Genomic DNA, 6,444 nt, shown 5'->3' with positions numbered 1-6,444 from the left:
TTGAGCATGAATGTGAGTAAAGGATAATATCCACACAGTGTAAAGAGCCTGTGGTATCTGGAAATGATTTAGAGAGAGTTTTTAGAGTGAGTTTTATATTTCATGCTAATTTCATACAGGTTTGTAGTAATAGATAAAAAATTGAAGGTTCTGAAAGCTCAGACCATCAGTCAGCTGATTCCTCAGTGTGGAGCCTAATTGCCAACAAACACTTAAGAAACACAACAATTAACCGGCTAAACTAGGAAACCGGCCCTGAGGTTGTTCTTTACGTGACAGACACTAACCTGAAGCAGATGACTTGAAGCGTCGTGAACACTCCTGCAGTTCATGGATTACCTGTGTCTAAAGTTGTTGTGCCTTGTGCACCGGCTGTGTGCACAGGTGGGAAACAATGAGGGCCTCCACCAAAACCATGTTGCTGCCACCTATTGGCTTGGAGTGTGTATTGCTCCCATTTGGTAGCACTTGGAGTCGTGTGTGTGTGTCCACCTGATGAATGTAAATACAATATTCACTCTCCTGTTAGCTTACCTTTAGCTGCTCATCAGAGCTTAGCTGTTCCACTCTCTTCACTAGCTAGTATCTAACTTTGTCTGCTGTTTGGTGCTGGGCAGGTAGAGTACAGTGGGTTAATCAGAGAAAACAGCTGGCTGCAGCTGGAAACAAGGTTGATGAGACTCAACCACACAGTTAATTTGCTATAAAAACCAAGACACTGAGCTAAAAGCTGCATAGAGCTGCATGGTTGATAATTTTAATAAGTTTCAACATTAATATAAAAATATCACATCCGCAGCAGAAGGTGGAAGAAGGCAGTAAACTTTGCCCAGTTTGATACTGACAACAAATGGTTTGTTGAGGAATCACCAGACCCTTAAAACAGCTTAAAATAAATGCCTCAAACTTGAATTCCACCTAAACACCTAAAATAATTGCAATCTACACACACACACACACACAAACACACACACACCTTCACTCAGTTTCTGCCTCAAGGTTCCTAGGTTTAGGAGACAGGATTCAGTTGCGCCTTAAGTGGTTGAGGACATTAATTAATAAATATGGGGAAACTGAGGAGGGACTCACTTCGGTGTACTCATGATCATTAGTAAGTTTAATGATCATTATCAGGTTAAAAATGACTTAGTCCATGCCTGTTGTCATGTGAATGTGGAAACTTTTAGGGGCTTTTAAGGTTTATAGTTTGGTGGATAGTGAGACATGGTACATTTATAAAACGTGAATTCAGGTCAATTTATTTGTCAGGCACATTTAAAAACAACAAATGTGGACCACATGCTTGTAAAAAGTACAAAACATGAGCATAAATTAGTCTTGACAAATATAAAAAGTACGACACAGAAATCTACAGAATAATAAAGACAATATAAATGTAAGTCATAATAACATTAAAAAAATCTGGTCATGAGTTAGTCCTTTGATAATACAATGCTGCCCTCTTGTGTTGAACTTTGAGGATATAGATTTAATTTGACTCACACCCAGAGATTTTATCATCATTAAAGAGCTGTATCTTGATTTTTAAACCAATGTCTAAATGAATAAGTGTAGTTAATCCAAGTTAATCAAGTGTTTCAGGGCTTGGTGGAGCAGCGCCGCTGAGTGTCAGGGCTGTTTCACCGAGGCCTGCGAGGCTCCTCTGCGTCTGGGGAAATCCTGAGCGGCCTCTTGTTTCAGCTCGGCCTGTGAAACCTGCCTCTCTCTCCTCAGTCTGAGCACTTAAACAGGTGTGAGTCCGTCTGTGTGGCCTCTCCACGCTCTGAAGAGGGGAAATCCAATAATAGTGCTCACTGGTTGTCATGGCGAAGTCTCCTTGCAGCCCTGCAGAGGTGATGTCATCATCGACCAATCAACACAGAGAGTTGTGTAATGTGTTGCTTTTAACAGTGCAGAGGTTACACATGAAGAGGATCTGGAAAACAAATCAGTCTGCGAGTTGTGAGAGTTCCTGAGATCCTTGACAGTTTTACATATTTTATACAACTGTCTAAATTATATTTTTGCCCTTCATTTTACAAGTTGTGCGTGAAAGTGGCCCAGATCTGTGCAGCAAGTGACACAAACTGATAAACTCCAGACCTTAAGGGTATTTCAGTGCTTATCATTATTGAATTGAAGCTCCAGCAGTCGTAATAATCACCTCATGCCATCTAAAGTGTTTATACGGCTGTAACACCCACAAACCACAGATTTTTTTTTTTCGATTTTTTAATAAATGAGGTCCTTTCTAGGGCCACATTTAGTATCTCATGCAGTTATGTATTATATATATATATATGTATATATATATATATATATATATATATATCTGTGGGTATTTGGACTCATTTGGCGCAATGAGGCCAGTGAGTGCTATTACCACTTACAGCAGTTATTCCTAACCAAGGGTACTTGTACCTCAGGGGGTACTTCTGCAGCTACAGCACCGGGGGGGGGGGGGGGGGGGGGGGGGCAGTATGTGGGAAGGTTTTGGGGTTAGCTCAGCTGATTTACAGTATATCCACGTTTGTGTTTAGGAGGAAAATCAACACACAAATACGAAATAAGAACTAATAACACCTCAACCCCAATTACTGCGACTGAGAATGTGGGAAAACTATGATGTAATCTAGCATGAAATTTGAAATGGTTATCTAAAAGTGATATAAAAAAAAAAAAATGGTTGAAAGGTCTGGCTTCTTTCAGTCCAAGCGGTCACAGTACAATGCAAAGAGAACAAAAGAGCCCCAGCCTAAATATTGACATCAATTCCAGGAGCACTGTGTCTTACATGAGTGCACACATGCAGTAAAAGTGTAGATCCACCTCATGAGCCCATCTACTGAAGGGGCAGAATGAAGGGGTCCTCAACTCACCTGGTAGGGACACATCAGACAAAAAAGACTGAACCGCTGCCCCACTATAAAGCAAAAGCAAAAAAGTAATAAGCACTTCAGACATAATGTTTAACCTCCTGCGGGGGCGACTAACCTGATATCAAAAGAATAAATAAACAAAACCATTTTAAAGTGGTAATAATAAAACACAAAAATGTGACATTGATGGAGAAATAGAAAAACTAGAGTAGGAATATTGCAAAGAAAACCACAGAATAATAAAGAGAGAATATGAGCAGTCATGAAGTCATTCATTAAAGCATTTTATTAATAAAAGAGCACCAATAAAGAAAGCTGAAACTGCCAAGACAGATTCAGAGTTGATCGTTGATTGCATGTCTGATGAGGCTACGAGAAGCCCCAATTATCCCAACCACAATTATTTTGAAATGACAAATTCTCTTTGAAACCAGAATCAGCTAATACTGTTGTGCTATTCCTATTCCTTGGGTGTCTGTTATTAAGTTTCCCTTTGACTTGGATGATTGTCAATCCTCAGTGACTTTAACTGTACCTTGAAAACACAAGACAGCCTCTCGCTTCAGTGCCTCATGGCAGCAGATGGTGCTATAGTGCAACAGAAACAGATCGAAAAGGTTTCTACAATTCCAACTATTTAACAATTCACTTACCTGATTCATGAAAGCCTCACAGACCAAAACCTCCACAGTCTGTGCTTCAGAGAACATGTGAGATATTTTCTCAAACATTTATGCCTCCCCATGTTTTTAAACGCCTTCATCATCTGCTGTGTGGTCACTCCCCTTCATCTCCTTGCGCTCAAAATAACAACCACCAACATTTTTCCCATGGTTCTCCAGAGCCACGCTCATGTTCCTGCGAGGTGAAGCCTACATGGGCCACGTCCCCTCACGTCGCCCCTCTCCCAGTGCCAGCACTAGTGGCTCTAATCCGCCGTGGCGTACCTGGCAGATCGCTCTGGCGACACCGGCGTTGTTGCAGCCTGGCCCGGCCCCGCACACCAGCATCCCCTCTAATCCCTCCCAAAGGCCCAGGAGCCTGAAGGGAAGTAGGGCACCGGAGGTGAAGCAGAATGAGTCAGTCAGTCACAGAGAACTGTGCTCAGTGCATCTCTGCTCAAAATTCAACTCTGCTACTAAACCATCATTTACACAGCTGCCACTCATACAGGCTGCTTCAAAACTGTGTGGGTTTGCTTTTTACTTCTTGTTTGATATTTCTCTTTTTGTTTTTGTTCTGTTCTTCTTCTGTAGCTGTAGTCCTTCTTCCTCTGTTGTTCTAGTTCTTCCTCTGATGTTGTTGCTGCTTCTCTTTTTCTTTTTTTTCTGTTATATTTTCTCTCGGTCGCACGGAAACTTAAAACACAAGAAATTTAACCATGAGTGGGTTTGTGGTGCAGTTTCTAGCCTGTGAACTCCTCCTCCTCCTCCTCCTCCACTTCCTCCTTCTCCATTCATTATCATTTTTCCCTGCACGGTCAAAGGTCACGGGCTGGAGAGGGGACTGGGGTGAGAGGTCTGAATGGAGAGCCTGGGGACATTCTCCACCACTTAGGGATTAAGTTGCTGCCGTGTGGAGAAAGGCGGAGGCGTCGCAGAGTCACACAGACACTCGTCAACGAACATGTTGGAGGATGGAAGGAGAAATTCTCATGGAGTAATAACAACAATAAGCTGCTGGAAACACAGACTGGAACGCACGTGCATGTTAAGCATTAGTACCGCTCTTAAGGATATTTCCAACATGCATCGCTTGAGTAACACTTAAACCAAAACAATAAAGCTGAAATATTCGCTTTCTATCATGAGGAGTGCCTGAAATTAGAAAGCTCTGAAATTATTATGGGTGAAGCTTTGATTTGCAGTGTTTATACAAAGTTCTGAGGTTGTTCATAATTTCAAAAACATTCCCGCAACGCAAAATACTTGTTAACAAAGGTGCAACACTCTGAGAACACACTGAGGATGTCATCTAGAACACAGACGTCAGGAAGAACATCTCACTGGGACGCCGTCTGGACTGGAGAATCGCAAAAACAGTTCACACACATTTTAAGAAATTGGAATTATTAATAATTCATAATAATGGATTCTTTAAAGAGTTTTGTATCAGAATGTTTTAAGTTGGATCAACAAAAAATGAATAAACAGCAACTGTTTATCAAAGTACATTTGCTGGTTCTTGCCTCTCAGATGTGAGTGTTTGCTGTTTTTTTCATCCTCATCACAAATCAAAGATGTTTGGGTTTTTTAAACTGCTGCTTTAGACAAACTTAGCATTTCAAAGACATGCAGACTCTAGAAAATCATAAATATAATTTTTTGACATTTGAGAGACCTGTTAGTTGCAGCCTGAGCTTTAAGAACATTTAAAAAATAATAATGATGATGATGATGTAACCCTCTGTAACGTTTCCCATAACCTACTGGTGATATTACGGGGGAAAATAGCAACTTGTTCATTGATCGCAGGATTGGTGGTCAGATCCCTGACTCGTGCTGTGTACATGTTGAAGACTCCTTGAGCAGACACTGAACTGCAAATTGCTCCTGATGACTGGGGACCATGAACCAACTCATGGCGGCAGTAAAGGAAAAGTTGGGGGATTGCCAAAGTCATTAGGATACACCTACATTGTCTGTCAAGAAGCTCTGACCTGCTGATTGCACCAATCAGAGAATCAAGTCATCACGGTTCATCCTCTGGGGAATATGAATATCTGTACAAACTGTCAAAGCAAAGCTCCCAATAGCTAGATAGATATTTCAGTCTGCACCAAAGGAGTGGACTTGCCGACTGACAGACTGACATCAACTGGCATGGCTAGTGCATGTTGCAACTTCTCAGTCCTTTTAACTGCATGGTCTCAGATTTATAAACAGAGCTTTGTATCATTTTAACGATCAGCTTTCTGAAAGATTTTCATCTTGACTTGTCATTTGCTTATAAATACTTGAGACTTGACTCAGACGCCTAAAGGGCAGAGCAGCTCCGTCCTGTAGTAGAGCAGTATTGGCTGTAGCCTGGTACAAAGTGGTTGGCATGCCAGGTCACTACTTCAGCTTGACCTGGCTGTAACCAGGTGGCAGCTGACCAAACAGTGGGGTAAACTGGCAGCTCAAAGAGTGAGTGAGGGTGACTGTGTTGTTAATATTGGCATGTTGTAACGAAACAGTGCCAAACACACATAATTACCTGCACACATAGGTGAAGAATTGTTACCTTTAAATGTGCAGCTCCCGTCAGGCCGAGGCCTCCTGAGCGCTGCTCCACCCACCACCCTGACCCTGACCCCTCCGAGCAGCGGCAGCTTGCTTTGCAGTCGGTCCGAGGATCAGAAACACAGAGCACAAATCATTATTTCTACTTCACAAATATGAACCTCTAACAAAATGTTCCTCCAAAGGCCCCACAACCGCCAAAGATAAAAGCTGCTGTTTATGGCGGCATCTTTTCAAACAATTGTCTTTGGTCAGTTACCGTGACGTCTCATCTCCTCCATCAAAGTCCTTAAAATTCCAAATTCCCGCCTCCAGAGTCGGGGCGTTGGGTTTTAAAGAAT

The 6,444-nt window shown here is 42.0% G+C and overlaps 1 long non-coding RNA gene across 1 annotated transcript; it reads right to left on the bottom strand.

Moving 5' to 3' along the window:
- Nucleotides 1–1,344: 1,344 nt before the first annotated feature.
- On the bottom strand, nt 1,345–3,754 carry LOC111218746. The gene is made up of 3 exons (XR_002664989.1): nt 3,533–3,754; nt 2,880–2,923; nt 1,345–1,936 (listed from the first exon to the last, which is right to left on the bottom strand). It is a non-coding gene; the product is annotated as an uncharacterized LOC111218746 (long non-coding RNA).
- Nucleotides 3,755–6,444: the final 2,690 nt, after the last annotated feature.

The sequence above is a fragment of the Seriola dumerili genome, unplaced genomic scaffold (assembly GCF_002260705.1).
Source record: "Seriola dumerili isolate Sdu_G_001 unplaced genomic scaffold, Sdu_1.0 BDQW01000052.1, whole genome shotgun sequence".
NCBI classification, from domain to species: domain Eukaryota; kingdom Metazoa; phylum Chordata; class Actinopteri; order Carangiformes; family Carangidae; genus Seriola; species Seriola dumerili.
Note: the sequence above shows the minus strand (reverse complement) of the source record. Positions and strands in the feature narration are given on the sequence as shown.